Raw genomic sequence first — 19,415 nt, forward strand, 5'->3', positions numbered from 1 at the left:
AGGGGGGCTGCAGGGCAGGACTGAGGGGCATTGGCAGAGCTGTGTGGGGACCCCAGGACCGGAATAGCAGGGGGGCTGCAGGGCAGGACTGAGGGGCATTGGCAGAGCTGTGTGGGGACCCCAGCACTGGAATAGCAGGGGGGCTGCAGGGCAGGACTGAGGGGCATTGGCAGAGCTGTGTGGGGACCCCAGGACTGGAATAGCAGGGGGGCTGCAGGGCAGGACTGAGGGGCATTGGCAGAGCTAGGTGGGGACCCCAGGACTGGAATAGCAGGGGGGCTGCAGGGCAGGACTGAGGGGCATTGGCAGAGCTAGGTGGGGACCCCAGGACCGGAATAGCAGGGGGGCTGCAGGGCAGGACTGAGGGGCATTGGCAGAGCTGTGTGGGGACCCCAGCACTGGAATAGCAGGGGGGCTGCAGGGCAGGACTGAGGGGCATTGGCAGAGCTGTGTGGGGACCCCAGGACCGGAATAACAGGGGGGCTGCAGGGCAGGACTGAGGGGCATTGGCAGAGCTGTGTGGGGACCCCAGGACCGGAATAGCAGGGGGGCTGCAGGGCAGGACTGAGGGGCATTGGCAGAGCTGTGTGGGGACCCCAGGACCGGAATAGCAGGGGGGCTGCAGGGCAGGACTGAGGGGCATTGGCAGAGCTGTGTGGGGACCCCAGGACTGGAATAGCAGGGGGGCTGCAGGGCAGGACTGAGGGGCATTGGCAGAGCTAGGTGGGGACCCCAGGACTGGAATAGCAGGGGGGCTGCAGGGCAGGACTGAGGGGCATTGGCAGAGCTAGGTGGGGACCCCAGGACTGGAATAGCAGGGGGGCTGCAGGGCAGGACTGAGGGGCATTGGCAGAGCTAGGTGGGGAGCCTAGGACTGGAATAGCAGGGTGGTTGCAGGGAAAGATTGAAAGGAATTAGTAGTACTCTGTATGGAGGTGTGTGCGCAAAACACTCAGGACTAAGTGGCAGAGGTTGCTGTGTTATATGACTGAAGTGCATTGGCAGTACCATTTTGGGATCCAGGACTGACATAACAGGGATGCTGCAGGTCAGGAGTAACTGAATGAAGCTTGCACTATACCTGTCGGCCCCTCACCTTTCTGTGCATCACGTAAGCTTGAATAGTTGTTATGTTTTATAAACACTTACTTATAAACAACCATGTCAGCTGATTTTACATTTTAATATTTTGGATCATCACTATCCTGGCATGTGGGTCTCTCCAAGGAGTTACTAGTAGAGATGTTAGAAACATCAGCTTCCAAGTCGTGTTCTGATTCTAGGAGGAAAAAAAGAGAGAGAGAGAGAGCAGTAAAGTATCCTTAGTGAGGGGTCTAGTCGCTGTGCGAGGTGAAGGGAGATAACCTGCCAGTCCTGCATGTGGAGGAGCTCCTGTCTATCTGTTGCATAGATTAGTGCCACAGCAAACAGCCTTCAGTACTGATCCGCCCATGACCCTCATGACATCACACTCATACTGAGAGGCACATCGCTTGGTGTATTTAGTTGCGAGAGAGAGGAGAGAACTGATTAGGAGGGAGAGCTTCGAGGGCTGTCTGACTGGGCATATATGGGAAAGGGTTACCATTTTCTTGGGGATGACTCTCCTGGCTTATCACCCAGTACAGCAGAACAGGAGAGAAAGAGGCAAGGGCTGGGAAGTGGCGGGGCATGGGTGTCATTGTTTTAGTAGCGTGGAAGGGAAAGAAAACTTGAACATGTAATGGGGCATCTCCATCCCACTTTTCCCCTTCTTTGTTTCCTTCCTCTATTCTCCCTGCACCCCAATTCTCTGCTCCCTTTTCATTCTTCCCTGCTTCTCTTCCCTTTTCCCTAATTCTCTGTCCCCCCCACCCCCAGTTCTTTCCCATTCTCTGGACTTGCATTTATTCTCCTGCTACTTCTTCCCCCTTTTCTCCCCTCTTCCTTTTTTGCTTTCTCTCTCTGTTTCACATCTGCACACCACATTGCCTTCTGTGGTCCTCATTGCAGACAGGGTCACTGGAATGGCCATACTGGATCAGACCTGTGGTCCACCTAGTCCAGTAACCTCTCTCTGACAGCGGCCAGCACGAGGGGATTCAGAGGAAGGTGCAAGTAACCTTGGAAATATGCATATGGGGAATAATCTGCCTTTACATTGGCATTGCCTTTACCCTCATCTCTTGTAGTTAGAGACTGATTTAACTTCACAAAAGATTTAGCATAACTAATTATGAAACTCTGGATATTCATATACATGCTCAGTCCCATTTTGAATGCTGTTAGTTCTTGGCCTGGATGACTTGTTGTGGCAATGAGTTCCACAATGTAATTACACGTTGTTTGAAAAAGTACTTCCATTTACCAGTTTTTGAATATGCAAACTGTTAATTGCATCAAATGTCCCCTTGCTCATGTGTGATGAGACAGGGAGAACAGAAGCTCTCACTGTACCTTTTCTAGAGCATTCATTATGGTATCGACTTTTTCCATGCCCCCTCTTATTTGTCTCCTTCCAAAGGTGTAACAATCTCAATCTTTTCAGTCTCTCTTCATATGAGAGTTTTTTCTAGACCCCTCCTCATATTTGTTGCCCCTTCTCTGAATGCCCCTTCCTGCCCATCTATTTCTACAATATCCCTTTTTGGGGGATGGCGTGACCAGTACTGCACACATTGGTTTATATAAAGGCATTATGATATTTTTCTCCAGCTCATTCCTTACAGCTGCAAACATCCTGCTAGCTATTTTTTACTGCAGAGGTCTTCGAGGAGCTGTCTATAATCATGCCCTGGTCCCTTTCTGGAGCTGATACAATGTAGAACCCTGTAAGTTGCAACAGTCAATTCAAATGTTCCCCTCCAATGTGCATTGCTTTGCATTTTTCAATATTGGACATTATTTGCCACTATCAAATGCCTCTTCCTTCAGTTAGAAGGTGGGGGCACTCATTGAGTTAAGTCCCCTCTCCTGCCAGTCTGTGGTTGTGGAGTTGGGGAAGAAGCTTAGGCCCTACTGACACCACCATAGTTGCAATCCATACTCTTTAGGGATGTCTTTGAACCCAACTTGTTCCTTTGATCCCCCACTGCTTACCAAGGGTAGGATAAAACACGGTAACACATTGATCCAGGTCTTTTCTGCAGGTCTGGGTGCTGAAGCATCTTCCTCCGGTAGGGCAATGGTAAAACTTCAGAGCCCCCACAGCTAGAGGAGAAGGATGACAAAAAGGAGAGAGGGTCAAGTTTCAATAGAGCCAGGGGAGTCAGGTCAAAAGTAAAAAGGGCCTTATCTCCAGCCAGGACCCTCCAAACCCCCTGATAGCTGTGGAGGGGGAAGACAAACAGAATTATGACGATTTGGTCACAGCAGTTATGTGGGGAGGCTGGATCAGTCTCACTTCTCTGTTTCTCAGTCTCCCGCACCCAGACTCCCTCCTGAGCCTGCACCCCGGCGCAGAGCCCCCTCCCATGCTCTCAACCCCTCTGCTCCAGCCCAGAGTACCTTCAGCACCCCAAACCCCTCATTCCCCGCCCCACCCCACAGCCTGCATCCCCAGCTGGAGCCCTGACCCTCTCCCTCTCCTGAACCCCAAACTCCTCATCCCCAGCCCCACCCCAGAGCCCTCACCCCCCCACTCTGAACCCCCCAGCCCAGAGCCCCTTCCTGCACTCCAGAGCCCACACCCCTGCCCCAGCCCAGTAAAAATGAGCTAGTGAGCGAGGTTGGAGGAGAGCAAGGGACAGGGCCTCAGGGAAGAGGTGGGGTGGGGCCTCGGGACAGGGGGCAGGGCAAGGGTATTTAGTTTTCTGCTATTAGAAAGTTGGCAACTCTACTTCCAGGCCTCTGGGGGGTGGTCACCCCATCACATGCTGACAGCAAAGTTGTGAGGATAAATACATGAAAGATTGTGAGGCACTCAGATATCACAGTAAGGGGGGGCATGAACCGTAGAGAGAGAGAAGCTTTACATGCATCAGAACTCAGCTTGTGCCATCAGTGCTAGAGTGAGAACACACATTAGAGGTTCCTCATTTTGTTCGGAAACACTTAAAAACAGCTGGGGATGAGAGCAAGCAGTCAGTTAGGGGAGTCTGCAGTAGGACACTACAGTAAAAATACACCGCAGTGCAATTCTGGAACTACTTATGCAGAGGAAGGCAGATGTTTTATATGGAGCAGGGAGGGGAGAGCCCCTAACTAGATGGCTTTGGTATTATCACAATGGAATATCTGAGACCAGACAGATCTCAGAGAAAGCAGCTGAAATGCAAAGAAGAGCAGCAAAACCATCAGGGGCTGGAGGGGCTGACATTTGAAGAAAGATTAAGAGGTAAATGCTCAGTAGCTTGAGTAAACAATCTGAAAGTTGGTGGGAAACATGGTTCCAATCTTTAAAATATTGGATGGTGTAGATGTAAAGGGATTGTTTAGGGCAGGGATCTCAAACTTGAATCACCACGAGAGCCACATGAGGACTAGTACATTGGCCCAAGGGCTGCATCACTGACACCTTTTCATATAAAGGTACAAAAGCCCCCCACGCCCCTGGCCTCACTTCCACTCCACCCCTTCCATGAGCCCCTGGCCCACTTCTTCCCACCCCTTCCCCGACCCCATTCCAACCCCTTCCCCAAAGTCCCCACCCCAAGTCTGCCCCCTCCCTGCCCCATTCCAACCCTTTCTCCAAATCCCTGCCCCACCTCTTCTCCACCTCCTCCCCTGAGCGTGCGGCTCCCCACTCCTCCCTCCTCCCTCCTGGAAAGCACTAAGCACCGCCAAACAGCTGTTTGGTGGCAGGAAGCACTTGGAGGTAGGCAGAGGAGCGGGGATGCGGCATGCTGGGGAGAAGGGAGGGGGGAGGGGAGCTTGGCGGCCGCAGGAACTATCCCTGTGTCCTGCACCGTGTGTTCGAGACCCCTGGTTTAGGGGACTACTGTGGAATAAAGTTGAGGAAAAGGAATAGTTTTGCTGGATATCACATTCATTAGTTAACATTTGTACTGTGCTTAAAAGACAAAGTTCTATATACACGTTTAGCATTTGTATTGATATTATTTATTTGTTATCCTGTTTCCTAGTGATGAGATCTCTTATAATGGGGCATCCTTCCCCCTTGAAATAAAGACAGGTGCAGCAATTAGATGTAAACCGCTCATTGTTCCAGGAGCATTTATGGCAATGGCCAAGGAATCAAATGTATGTTTTCAAAACAAACAAACAAGAAAATTAATCTCATTGTTAAAGCTGAGTATTTGAAATGCCCCAAAGTTTGAATCGTCTAAAGTTGAGGCTCTCCATGCAGTGTTAAGTCAGTCCCTTTCCACGTGGAATGTTTGTATTATGCAGTTAAACATATGCCTGCCAGTTAATGCCATCGTGGGATCCTTATCTTTGGAATGTCTGGACTTTTGCACATTTGAAATCCCCACCGTAATGTTTTGGTAAATGCAGTCTGATGTCCTGGGTACATAATGTGAAGCTTGACCCTGCAAACATTTAGGCACTCACATGTGTTCATCGAATCAGGCCCTTAGTTTTCCTATTCGCCTGATCCTGCTGATCCTTATTCTTGTGAGAAGCCTTTATGGACACGTTTTGGTCAGATCTATAGCTGAATATTGCACAGGTGAATTGGGAGTGCTTTGCCAAAAAGATTTGTCCACCCTGGAAATAGCTCACAACTGGGACCTACAGCTCTACTTGGAAAAAATGTAGGCTGAAATTTTAAAAGTTGTATAAGGCATTTGAATGTCCAATTGTCACTAAAATTAATGGGAACTGTGCATCTAAATCCTGTAGACAGCTTTGAAAACCTCAGCTTTAAACTGGTAGTTTAGCTTCCGGTCAAAATGGCTTCCTCCTTTAGGCATTGGCAGTTAACTACTTGACTAGAGAAGCCAGAAGTAACACAGCTGAGATGATGTGATCCAGCCTCAGTTATGATCTACTCTCGGAGGCCTCCTGGCATAGAAATCGTAACCTAGCAGGATCTATGCATGGTGGAGGGACTCTTGGCGTGGATGGAGAGCATGGTAAAGCCATGTGAGAAAGAACACGATGTTGAACATGATCTGACTAAATCCTCTAGTCTAAATAAGCCCAGGGGGACTGATCCTGTCAGACATTTCTGCTTAGTTGGGTAAGGGTTTGCAGGATCCAGGCTCTGAATCTTTCCTTGTAATAAAATCATTGGTGTTCTTTGACGATAGATTCATTTTCATTCTCTCTGGCTCATATTTATGCAGAGCGGAACAGCTTTACCAGGCACAATTGGGAGACTACCCCACTGCCATTCTATCCCATATTCCAGCAGATAAGGCACTCACCTGAGAGGTGGGAAATCCAAGTTTAAATCCCTCCTCCACATCATGCAGAGGGGAGAACTGAACCCAGGGTGAACCCACTGCCTTAACTGAACTGAACCCACTGCCCTAACTACTGGGCTAAATGATACAAGGGAGGCAGCTTTCTCCCCTTCCTGTTTTGGTGTGGGGTTAGGCATGCTATGAGCACACCCACCAGAGCAGGCCCCACAAGCAAGATAGGCAGGGGACTTTAACAACTGACATTTAAGTACCGCTAGAGTAGCTGAGCAGGGATTTTGAAGATCTCAGGAGCACCTAAATGTTAGACTTAGGCACCTAAACCCTTTTGTGGATCTAACCTTTAGGCTCCTAGGTCCCTTTAGGGGAAACAAAAGGATACCAGTAAAATCAGGGAATACACAATAATCAGCTGTCAGGCTGGGGTCACAAACACCATTTAAATTAAAGAGTTTTTATGAAAGAGTTTACAATTTGTAAAACAGGTTTAGCTTTGGAGTCTCTATAGGTATGTCTACACAGGGATAGACCTGTGGTACGGCTGTGTCAGCTGACTCAGGCTTACAGGGCTGGGGCGGCAGGGCTAAAAATTGTTTGTGTAGATGTTTGGGCTTAGGCTGGAGCCCTAGCTCTGGGGACCTTCTGGGTCCCAGATCTTGGGCTCCATCCCAAGCCCGAATGTCTACACAGCACTTTTTAGCCCCACAGCCCGAGCCCCATGAGCCCAAGTAAGCTGACTTGGGCCAGCTGCAGATTTTTTTTATCCCTGTGTAGATGTACCCTTATTCTCTAGTCTCTCCCCTCCGTAAATTTGAGTGAGGAAAGAAGTTTGTACTTACCAAATAGTGCAGGAGGATCTGTTCATTGCCGCTCTCTGTGCTGCTGTTTTATATACTTTATGCATGACCTTTTCCCCTTCCCTTCTACTTCCTTCTCAAGACAGGTAGAAATTCCCTTCATTGTTGCCTTTGGTTTATTTTCTTCTTTTCCCCCCTTCATGTGTCATGTGGAAAACAGGGGGAAACAGCCCAGAATCCTCCTGCTGGGACAACATGTATTTCTAGTTTGCTAGGACACAGAGTGTATGGGGGAAGTTAGAAAAAACAGTGCAAACTCTTACACTCAGTCATGTACTATGCAGCTATGGCAGTGGGGAGAAAATCTTCAGGGGACACAGCATGGCTCGGTAAAGAAGAATAAAGTGTGGTACTACATGCCACAGCAAATATGTGCCACAAGCAGCAAAAGGCTCAAAACTGCTTCTTATTTTAACCCTCTGAGCTCTGACTGTGACACCTTCCTGCCCCCCCCCCCGCCTGAAGGTGATCCCCACCGCTTGCTATAGAACATGGGGTTAGACAGGACCGCAAGGACCATCTAATCTAACACACACACACCACCAAGATGCAGGATTTGTTGTGTCTAAACCATCCAAGACAGATGGCTATCCAGACTCCTTTTGAAAAGTTCCAGTGAAACATCTTCCACAAACTCCCTAGGCAGTCTGTTCCATTGTCCTACTGTTCGTATAGTTAGGAAGTTTTTCCTGAGATTTAATCTAAATCTACTGTGCTGTAGTTTGAACCCACTGCCTCTTGTCCTGCCCTCTGTGGCAAGAGAGAACAACTTTTCTCTATCTCTTTTTGTGGCCGCCTTTCAAGTATTTGGAGACCGCTATCATGTCCCTCCCTTAATCTCCTCTTTCCCAAACTAAACATACCCAGTTCATTCAGCCTTTGCTCTTATGGCTTGCATTCCATCCCTTTGATCATCTTTGTCACTTGGCGCTGGATCCTTTCTAGTTTCTCCACATCCTTTCTATACATTGGTGACCAAAACTGGACACAGTACTCCAGCTGAGGCCTAACCAGCGCCAAGTAGCGTGGTACCATCTCCTTCCATAACTTGCATGCTATGCCTCTGTTAATGCAACCTAAAATTGCATTTGCTTTTTTTGCAACAGCATCGCATTGCTGACTCATGTTGAGGTTATGGTCCACTACAACGCCCAGATTCTTCTCAGCAGTGCTGCTGCTGAAACAGTTATCCCCCATTCTGTATTTGTGCCTTTGGTTTTTCTTCCCTAAGTGTAGCACCTTACATTTGTCTTTGTTGAATTTAATTTTGTTGTATATAGCCCATTTCTCCAATTTATCAACATTCCTCTGACTCTTAGCTGTATTCTCCAAAGTACTGGCAACTCCCCCCTAGCTTTGTGTCATCTGCAAAATTGATCAGTATGCTTTCTATACCTACATCCAGCTCATTAATAAGGATGTTAAACAACACTAGACCCAGAACTGATCCCTGTGGAAACCCACTTGAAACCTCCCTCCAATCCAACATCATTCCATTAATAGTTACTCTTTGTTTGCGGTTGTCTAACCCATATGTATCCACTTAATGGTATTTCCACTAAGCCCACATTTCTCCAGCTTACTTATCAGAATGCTATGTGGGACTGTGTCAAAAGCCTTGCTGAAGTCCAGGTATATTATATCCACCCACCAAACCAGTACTCCCCTTGGCTTCTTTCACTCTGTGAGCACTCTGGCCCTGATTCTTCAGTGCGATGAAGAAGCACGTAATACAAGTCTGGAAACGTGGCTGTGTTTACATGTGTGGGAGTGCAGAGGTGGCTTTTGGCCACATTTATGCCTCCTCTCTTACCCTATCCCCAATCCGGGGGCTGTTTGGGTCAATACCTTGTTCTTGGAATAAACTAGAGCAGCCTGATGGCTACTCTAACTTTAGTTACCAATGGTCCCTCACAATAGATCCAGGGTGTTACGGAGCCCAGGTCACACTCTTTCTGTCCTGGCAAGGTGGAGTAGTGCTGTAGGGAATACTGCTTAGCTTTACTTTATGACTTGCAGTAGTCCTTCAGTAGCCAGCTGGGCTAGATTTAGGGCCACTTTGATCTGTTCTGGACCAGCACAAAAGTTAGGTTCTGGCCCTCTGTCTTCCCATTGGTCTTCTCCATGACCACACCCACACAGAGATATACTCATGGACCGCCTACTTCACCCTGCCAGTACCTGACTTAGTTGTCAGGTGGTGAGTAGGAGATGGGCTGCCTAGGATGCTGTCACAGATCCCCTCGAACACTCTCTTCACTACTCACAAGACTTCTGTGAGGGGATCCAGCTGCTGGGTCCCACATGTTTTAAGTTTCTTATGTCTGAACAGAGTCCCATGTTCTGTCTCTAGCCTGAGGTCTCTAAGAACATTCTCAGGGTGCAGATCCTCTGTCTAGCACCCCTCCTGAGACTTACAACCTTGTAGTCCAACTTTCCAGCCCCTGGATCCAGTACTGACCCCCCAGATTCCCTCAAAGTGTAAACAAACTCTCTCCCACACCATGTGTGTGTTCCAGGTCCACAGGTTAACTATCCTAGGGCATGTGATAGGTGTAACAAATAACTCTCACAGATTTTGCACAGGATTTTAATATGCTATTGCTCTTTACCTAATCACAAAAGAAATACAGAGGTCAATACAAAATAGCCCCTACATGCACTTTACTGCCTCAGTTTCCTTACCACTCTAGAGCATTCTTTGTACTGAGGTCAGAATCCTCTGACGCCATTCAGAATCCTCCTCCTGCAGTGCATGACTTCTCTTCTCAGTCATGGAGGATCCCCAGCCCAGCTAGGCTTCACTGACCTTGCCTGGTTCATGCCTTTCCTCTCTCCTGGCCAAAGTTCTCTGTCCCCATGAGTGTCTGTAGTTAATATATTCTTTGTTCCCCTTCTGGTGATTTTCCTCTCTCTTGACTTCCCCATCTCCCTTGAAGGTAGTCAGAGAAACTAGTTTCAGCCAACCTCCTTAATACACTAACTATCTGGTCAAAGTACAGTTGTTAGGGTTAACATCTCTCCACAATTCCTGGTCTGTCAGAAGAGCCACACGGGCCTTGTTGCAATGGTGGAATCCAGACACACACAGGTATTCAATGATACAAATTCTGGTGATATTATGAAGATGTAACTATAAAAATTGCTGTAAGTTGTACAGACGTGACCAACACAGCTGTACAACCCAGAAATATGAGTTTTCCATATGGGAAAGAGGATGATATGGGGAATGCATATTAAGGAAGATGGGGATGGTTTCCTTCAGTAGGGAAGCAGGTGGCATGGAGAACACTTCTCTTGGGGATTAGGGAGGGTGTCCGGTAACAAGGAAGTGGTGACATGGGAAATGTATGTCTGAGGACCTAGTCACTTTGGGGAGTACATGTTCACAGATTTGGGGAGGGTTTTGGGAACTGGAAATGCAGGTGGAATGAGAAATGTGTCCCCCAGGACAAAAGAGTCTGGGAGAAGATCAGGCAGGATGGGATTTGCTCCAGGCAAGAATCACATCCAAACCCATTTTTCAGTTGCTAGGACTCTTACTCAAGACTATCCATCCCAATGTAACTGCTCTCCCAACTACTACAGGGAGTGAGCTGCCATCTGCCTGGGAAACTGCCATGTAGTATCAGGGCTAGTTTTGTTGTTTGGAGATACATGAGCGTGGCTCTTGGATTTTTCTCTTGGTACATTGTTTTATTTAAGGCTAGTCTTGTTCGTAGCTCTTTTCTGATAAATTGTGCTGAGGGCTTTTGGGCCTGGGTACATAGCAGTGACAATATATTATTATTACTAGAGGGTATTAGCGGAGGGGGAAAGAGCATCAAGCGAGATCAGGTAAGAGACAAGCCAGGCTGGGATTATTTTATTTTAGAGGGAAGAGTTAGGAGGAACTGGATTAAGATATTCTAGATAATGAAAGGTCCTTTACACACAACCCTATAAGAACAGAATGAGGGGTCACATGATGAAGTTAAAAGGCAACCAATGAATTCAGAACCAATAGAAATTAATACTGTATCTTTAGCCTCATTCAACCCTGTCATGAGCAATTCCTGCTCTATTGACTTAAATGGAATAATGGCCACTATAACCACAGCTCAATATGGGCCCTAGTGAGCAATCAGGGGGTCATCAAGTCACGTACTGAGGATGGATTTAGTGGGCTGGATAATTTGATGACTCATATTTGTAGTAACATTTGTAGGTATGCATAGTAGATGGAGGCAATCAAACCTTATGCTTCAGGGCAAGCAGCTTGACACAAGGAAGAGGAAAGAATTTCTTCTCCTTATGTACAGCATTGCATAATGGGTGTCATTTAGCATGGGGGTATATTCCCCTGCCTGAAGCATCAAAAACTGGATGCTGCTGGCATTGGAACACCACACTGCACGACCCTAAATTCTTATCTTTTGAAATAGGGAGTTTGGCTACTGGGTTAAATGGACCAGTGGTCTGATGGGACATGGCAACTCCTGTGCTCCACTGATATTGTCACCACAGAATAATAATAAAGAACAGTTTAACAAATCTGCAGCCACTTAAGGTTTTACAATTGCCGGTCTGCTGCACAACATGGCTACTTGGAATATTACAACATCAGCAGAGATAGAAATGGGGGTAATTATGCTTGTCCTGGAGTTCTATGAAGATGAATTTGCTACAGTTTTTGAGACACTTGGATACTCTGGTGATGAGGGTTATAGAAAGGACTATAAGGAAATTAATACTTCCATAGTCAGTGCATCATTTATGTGGTGGGCAGGAAATATAAGAGATAAGGCCACATGATGAATGATGAGAATAAAAAGAAATACTGAATAGCTACCCATTCAGAGAGCACCATCCATCCTGTGCACTCAGTGAGGCAGGGGTCTGGTAGAAAAAATAGTTTGTGATAAAGATTATATCTTAATGCATGTGCAATTGGAGGGAATTAAGTGTGCGCAGGCAACCTTAGGCTTGGTTTACACTACAAAGTTTTACCCTTAAAACTTGCCTACTTTTGCTACATCTTCGCATTCATTCACACTCAATTTTGAGTCCTGTTGGTTAAAAACCTGACTTTCTGTCGGTGGCTGAAAACCACTTCTCTGCATGACATCAATTCTCCATCAAACTGTTCTGCCAGTAAAATGCATGTGTAGATATTGTACTAGTAAAAATAGTCCTCCAGCAACAGTCCCACAAAGCTCCCCATGTCTGTGACAATGACCACTCAGGTCACAAATCTGAACTCTACTGCCCAGAGTCACAATGACTGGAGTCACACTCTCCCCCCCCCACAACTTTAAATCCGCTGCATGTGTTTAAAATGTTTCTCTTCCCACTAGACCACCTTTGCAACTTCACAGGTCCATAGATTCACATACATCCACAGCTAAACCTCACGCTGCTGCCTGGTCCAGTAAAGATGCCCCAGATTTCCTCAGGCTGTGGGGAGAAGGGGTTGTACAAGCCCAGTCACAGAATAACTGCAGAAATAAAGTTGTCTATTTGGACACAGTAGAGGGCATGTAGCAGCTGGGGTATGACTGGGATTGGCAGCAATGCCAGGAGAAGGAGCATTTGTACCAGAAATCAATGGAGGGCAGCAAAAAAATCTGGGGCTATGCCACAGACCTGCTGCTTCTCTGAGGAGCTGGATGCCATATTTGGTAGGATCCCCACCACCACCCCACGAATGACAGCGAACACCTTCGGAGACCCAGAGACAGGAACCCCAACAGTGGCAAGTGACAAAGAGCTCACCTAGGAGGGAGATGTGGGGGATGTAAAGACCCTGGAGAGCCAGGAGCTCTTTGAGAATCAGCTGGACCTGATCTGGATGAGCCAGAAGAAGGAACCAGCTGAGGAAGGGAGCTTAGGTGGGTGTTTTATTTCATGGCTTTTAAAAAAAAAACAATCCCAAAACCTATGTTTGCAGACCCCCAAGGTTCCCCCTCCCCTTTCTTCCTTGCTTCTCCAAATGTTGACAAAAGCTGTGGAAGCAGCAAACAAAGGAATTGCCTTTCAAAGTAACCAGATTATTTGAGCAATTTAGTTTGGCCAGGCCACTGCTTCCCGCAGCTCCCATTGACAGGGAATGGTGAACTGTGGCCACTGGGAGCTGTGAGCGGCCGCACCTGTGGATGCTCAGGTAAACAAAGCATCTTGTGGCCTGCCAGGGACTTATCCTGAACAAGGCACGAACGACGTTTGCGAACCACTGCTTTAGAGACATGTTAGAAAAGTATGTAAATAGTAATTAGGGCCATTCCATGTTAGATAGGCTAGAACTTTGAAATGCAAACCTGTTTTGTTAGAGAATTAGAGGTGATACTAATTGTATGTGTTTACTTATATCTTGTTAGATGTTAGCCATGTAAAGAGACAGTTCCTGTCTATTACTATAACTATTGATTCACAGATTGAAAGGGAATATTAACATTTAGATGAATCTTGGGTGAAATAATGTCATTGTCTATATGTCTCTTTAAAGTTTGTGATAAACTGCTTAATGGATAAATTACCTTATATTAATCCATGTAGTAATTACCGGTGATGTTTGGGAAACAGAAGGTTACATCAAAGGCCTATTTTTCAGTCAAGGACTCTGTGCAGCCCAACTCTTGGAACCCAATCCTTTTTATTTAAAATCTGGTTATGCTTTATTGGGGGAAGCATTGAGCTGCAAGATTGGGATCTCCAGTTTAATTTGGATTACCCTGGTATGGAACATTGGACTGAATCTATGGAAAAAGAAAAGGAGTACTTGTGGCACCTTAGAGACTAACCAATTTATTTGAGCATAAGCTTTCGTGAGCTACAGCTCACTTCATCGGATGCATACTGTGGAAAGTGTAGAAGATCTTTTATACACACAAAGCATGAAAAAATACCTCCCCCCACCCTACTCTCCTGCTGGCAATAGCTTATCTAAAGTGATCACTCTCCTTACAATGTGTATGATAATCAAGTTGGGCCATTTCCAGCACAAATCCAGGTTTTCTCACCCTCCCCCCCCACACAAACCCACTCTCCTGCTGGTAATAGCTTATCTAAAGTGACCGCTCTCCTTATAATGTGTATGATAATCAAGGTGGGCCATTTCCAGCACAAATCCAGGGTTTAACAAGAACGTCTGGGGGAGGGGGGGGTTAGGAAAAAACAAGGGGAAATAGGTTACCTTGCATAATGACTTAGCCACTCCCAGTCTCTATTCAATCCTAAGTTAATTGTATCCAATTTGCAAATGAATTCCAATTCAACAGTTTCTCGCTGGAGTCTGGATTTGAAGTTTTTTTGTTGAAGAATTGCAACTTTCATGTCTGTAATCGCGTGACCAGAGAGATTGAAGTGTTCTCCGACTGGTTTATGAATGTTATAATTCTTGACATCTGATTTGTCAACATTTTTATGGCTGACTTAGAACAACGCTTCCTCAGCTCTTGTCCCCTAACACCCCTATTCTACTTGCGCTATATTGATGACATCCTCATCATCTGGACCCATGGAAAAGAAGCCCTTGAGGAATTCCACCATGATTTCAACAATTTCCATCCCACCATCAACCTCAGCCTGGTCCAGTCCACACAAGAGATCCACTTCCTGGACACTACAGTGCTAATAAACGATGGTCACATAAACACCACCCTATACCGGAAACCTACTGACCGCTATTCCTACAAACCCGCTATGGGTTTGTGTGTGGGGGGCGGGGGTGAGAAAACCTGGATTTGTGCTGGAAATGGCCCAACTTGATTATCATACACATTGTAAGGAGAGTGATCACTTTAGATAAGCTATTGCCAGCAGGAGAGTGGGGTGGGGGGAGGTATTTTTTCATGCTTTGTGTGTATAAAAGATCTTCTACACTTGCCACAGTATGCATCCGATGAAGTGAGCTGTAGCTCACGAAAGCTTATGCTCAAATAAATTGGTTAGTCTCTAAGGTGCCACAAGTACTCCTTTTCTTTTTGCGAATACAGACTAACACGGCTGTTACTCTGAAACCTGAATCTATGGACTAATTCTAAGAACTCTTTGCAGCTCCAAAGATCATTATCTCTACTATGAAACTGATCTCAGAACTATACTCATGTCTGTATGTATAATGGTCTTTTAACCAATAATCTCTTTTTTTTCTTTTAAAATAAATTTTAATTTAGTTAATAAGAATTGGCAGTAGTGTGTATTTGGGTATGATATAAAATATTCATTAACCTGGGAGGTAATGGGTCCGATCTTTCGGGATTGGAAGAACTTTCATATTTAACTTGGCTGTCTGGGAGGGAACCCAAGGCTGGGTTGCTATAAAGGGAATTGTGTTTTTGGTGTGTAACCAGTAAGGTAGTGTCGAAGCTGTTTTGCGCTGGCTTGGTAAATCTAAGTATTGGAATATTCACCAGCTTGGGGGATTGTCTGTCCCATTCTTTGCAGTTTGCCCTAATGGAGAATAACCTCAGTGTGCCTCCAACGCCCCCAGGACCCTGGTCACAATTCCAAAGAGTAGATCTGGTGCAGTTGAAAGATAAGGGGGTAATTTATTAGTCTGTTTATTTGGGATATATCGAAACAATTGTTCTATTAAAAATATTTCTTTGTCCAACATCAGCTACAAATCCTCCCTCCCCCCCCCAACCCACTCCCTCAAAACGATTATTTCATCATCATCTCAGAAATCGGGGAAGGTAGATAAGGAGATGGATTTGCATGGTAAATTGCTTACTAATGTTATCAGCATTGGTAAGATACCACACTCAGGACCAAAGCATTCCTGAAAGCCCTCATGCATTAGAGAAGTGAATGAATTTAGAATCAACCCTGATTGAAGGAGCTAAAGAAAGTGATATGGGGTGTGAGCTAGCTAGTTTTGCCATTCCTGGGACCCATTCTCTGGTTCACTGGGATCAGCAGGGCCGGGTGTGTTTGCAGAGGCCACACACTGCCCTCATGGCTAGGATATTTTGCTGATATGTGGGAAATCTAAGCTTCATTTACATTTATGACCTCACTCCTTAGCTGTTGATGCTGCAGGCAGAGTGTGCTCTGCCTCGGCACAGGGAATGCCTCATGTCTCTCAAAAGGGACTCCTCTGGCTGGGTACGGAACATAGCCTGATTACCAAAGGAGTCCTGTGTATCCCTCTCAAGACAGCAGGAAATTCTGCTTGGATACCAAACAGGAAAAAATATTATGGAAGGACCTTTTTATGTGTGGTGTCCATTTCTTCACAGCATTCGAGTTAGTGAATGATGGGCTGTCTGCCTCCACTTACAGAACAATTCTTTTTAAAATAAGGGTTACAGACACTGTATTAGGAAATAATATACAAGGCAAAAATATATAGATATAAGAATTATGTGTACTTTGTAAACAAACATGCTGGAGGGGGGAAGAGTAGATCAGATTTTAGAATGAATTGTTATTGGAGTGATAGTTTAATGCTAAAGATGTAAATCCCTTTACTTTGAACACATTGGTTTGTGTCAGCCCATCACAACTTAGTGGAGCTGGATTTTTTTTTGAATCAAAACTTTTTTTTCATTAAAAAAGCTGTGAAATGGTAATTTTCTTTAAAAATGCTTTTGAAAAATACCAGGCTTTCATCAAAAACCCTTTTAAATTTGTTTTCAATTAAAACACAAAATATTCCAAAGGAAAATATGAACTAAAAGCATTCATTTTTTTAAAGCCAAAATTTTCTTGGGGGCAAATTCCCACCCAGCTCTGTAAAATAATTATTTGTATTTTGGAGGTGTTCATAATTAAGGCTATGAGTAGGTCATGCATTCCATAATTTTATGAGACCTCTGTGACTTCCTGAAAATTCCAAGAATTGAGCCCTCAGCGGTGGGGATCCGGGCTTCCATGATTCTTAATAAAAATGCCCATGCCAAAATTGTAGCCTTACTCATAATTATTAGCTACCCTGAGAATATTCTTTTTTCGGGTATCTCCCTGATTCCCTCTCTGGTGCAAACTCATGCAAATAATTCATTTTGCTTCTCTCAAATGTCCTTAAGTCTTATGTGCTCCCTTAAGTCGCTGGTAGTGCAATGGACTCACTGATTCTCTTGCAGATTTCCTGCTTAGCTATACTGAAGGAATTGCTTTTTCTTATGCCTGGCTACTTCATGTTCAAATATCCCCTTAAGCCTCTTAATTTCTGTCTTACATTCCACTTACTGTAGTTAATACTCTTTTCTATTGGATTCAAGTTGATTGGATTACGATTTTCTGAAATATAGCTGTTTGGCTCAAATAACCACTTGAAATTTGTTATTATATTCATTTCTTCTTTTTTCTTGGTTAGAAGTCTGCGTGTCTTCTGTGAGTCTGACTTCAATAAATCCCACCGTGAGTCTAAGGATTTTAATTTCCTTACTTTTGACTTTAGGATGGTTTTTTATGAGCTTCCTCACTTTTAGACATTTCCTGTCTCTCTCTACTAGTTTTTTGGGATGAGTCCTCCCAAATATACTCAATTTATACTACAGTCAATATTACTCAATAGCTCAACTCTAGTGTCATTCTTGAACCAAGCCTTATGTGTTAGGACTAAGATGAGTATAGTCTCTCCCTTCTGTTCTCTAGACCTAGCTGTTCCAAGAAGCAGTTGTTCCTTGTGTCCAAGAACTGCCTCTCTATACCTTGTCCCATCTTGAGACTGACCATATTATAAGTGCATAGTTTCAGGCATTTGTAATGGGGTGACTTGCCCCATGGGCTACAGAGCTTCAGGCTAAGCCAACCCTTATTACAGGATGAGCTCCATCTGGGAGGAATTAAGTGATTCCAGAACAAAAGGAGCAGGCAGTTGCAGTGAAGGAAACTTATGTCTGTAGATGCTGCAGTGAGCAAGAAGACTCTTGCAGGGCCCTGAGTCAGCTGGGGAAAAGCTCAAGAAGCAGGAGTGAGTGAGGAAAACTCTCCAGGCCTGGAGCCTAGGAGAGACTGCAGAGGCCTAGCTGGTAAGCCTGTGAAGAAGGACAAATGCCAGACAGAAAGTGCTGGGAAGCAGAAATACTGTCGCTCAGGGAGGTGGGGTTGTGCCCAGCTGAGCCTGGGATAGAGACACCGAGTTTGTGTTCTATTTTCAAAGACTTTGTGGTATTGTAGGCCACTGGCGGAGAGACTCTGAACTAGGCTTGGGGCCTAGAAGGGACTCAGTAACTTGGTCCCCAGGAGGGGATTGTTGAACTGAACGAGTTCTTAAAGGGCCCTGAAGAGGGAGAAAACAGAGGAAAGTCTCCACAGTCTCTCCTAGCTCCAGGCCTGGAGCATTTTCCTCACTCACTCCTGCTTCTTGAGCTTTTCCCCCTGCTGACTCAGGGCCCTGCAGGAGTCTTCTTGCTCACTGCAGCATCTACAGACATAAGATGTAATGTGACCCTAGGCCACAAGAGGGACCATAGGAAGTAGCTGACTTGGTTACATCACCAGTTAGTACTGATTGCTAGATTTAATGGCCTCTTTGATTTCTCTCTCCACTGTGCACTCCATTTTCTTTTCCCGGATCAGGAGGTTGGTAGTATAGCATTGCTCCCAACAGATTCTAGTGTGTGGTTCTCTCCACTCAGAATCTGTGTCTCTCTGGATTCTCTGGAGTGTTTTTAGGTGCATTGGTGGAGCTGTTTGGTGGCCCCTCATTGGAATAATAAAGGTGCTGCAGGTCAGGATGGAGGCAAAGAAGCAAAACTCTGTGTAGGGAGGTGCTTTGGACTAGCACAGCAACTGGTTCTGAGAGTCAACATGGAGCTGATTTGGCAGAACTGTGTGGGGAGCCAGGCCTAGAGTAACTGGGGTACTGCAGATCAGAAATGATACATCTGTAGAAGAGGGACGCTTACACTACATGTGCTCGTAACCAGTGTTATTTGCCCCTGCCTTCATGTGCATCAAATAAATATCAAAGTTTCTTACTTTACTAAGTGGACAAAAAGCTGCTTCAGCAGGTCTTATGCTTTAATATCTTTTGATACCCACATGCCAGGCTAATCATAGTATCTCTGCACCATTGTTAGTACAGGTGTTGCAAACATCAGCTGCAGATTTTGTTCTGATTCTGGGGAGGGACTCACAGGGAAAGAATAGCAAAGGATCCCAAGTGGAGAGGGAGGAGATGGGGGGATGCCTTGTCAATCACAACTGGGGACAAGTTCCCTCTATTTGTTGCACAGGCCAGTGGTGCAGCAAAAGGCCCTCAGAGATGGGTGTCCTGCTGTCACTGACTCACAGGCCCTGTGCTCTCTTGGCTCTGTAT

The 19,415-nt window shown here is 45.7% G+C and overlaps 1 protein-coding gene across 3 annotated transcripts in view; it reads right to left on the reverse strand.

The window, feature by feature from the left end:
• Window positions 1–19,415, reverse strand: part of LOC125623844 (CD59A glycoprotein) — a 112,883-nt gene that overhangs the window by 16,031 nt on the left and 77,437 nt on the right. For all 3 annotated transcript variants that reach the window (XM_075120905.1, XM_048823794.2, XM_075120897.1), the window contains exons 2-3: window positions 3,079–3,189; window positions 1,150–1,279 (exon numbers count right to left, since the gene is read on the reverse strand). The gene's annotated coding sequence lies outside the window, so the exon portion shown is untranslated. The remainder of the gene's footprint in view (window positions 1–1,149; window positions 1,280–3,078; window positions 3,190–19,415) is intronic.

Source organism: Caretta caretta, chromosome 1 (genome assembly GCF_965140235.1).
Source record: "Caretta caretta isolate rCarCar2 chromosome 1, rCarCar1.hap1, whole genome shotgun sequence".
Taxonomy (NCBI): domain Eukaryota; kingdom Metazoa; phylum Chordata; order Testudines; family Cheloniidae; genus Caretta; species Caretta caretta.